Raw genomic sequence first — 345 nt, 5'->3', positions numbered from 1 at the left:
CTGGGACACTCAAGCAGCACGTGCTTTGGTGTCTGCCGCTGCTGGTAATCCCCACACGTACACTTCCCGGTGTCGTGTGCCTTGACTTTCCACAGGAAGTGGGCCGAACCGATCCTCTCGCTGCGGAGCTGGATCACCACCGCCGCCTGAGCCTTCGTCAGGCCATTGTAGAGGTCCAGATTCCTCTTATGCAGGGCTTTGATCAGCCTGCGTGTCGGAGCCGCCACACGCTCATTCGCCCACTGCCTTTCCCACTTGATTCTGAACCTGGTGCGAGTTGCTCGCTTGGCTGCGGCTGCGAGCCGGACCACCGGGTCCAGCCCCACTGAGCTTAATTCGACGTCA

Source organism: Aspergillus homomorphus (genome assembly GCF_003184865.1).
Source record: "Aspergillus homomorphus CBS 101889 unplaced genomic scaffold BO97scaffold_57, whole genome shotgun sequence".
NCBI lineage: Eukaryota > Fungi > Ascomycota > Eurotiomycetes > Eurotiales > Aspergillaceae > Aspergillus > Aspergillus homomorphus.
Note: the sequence above shows the minus strand (reverse complement) of the source record.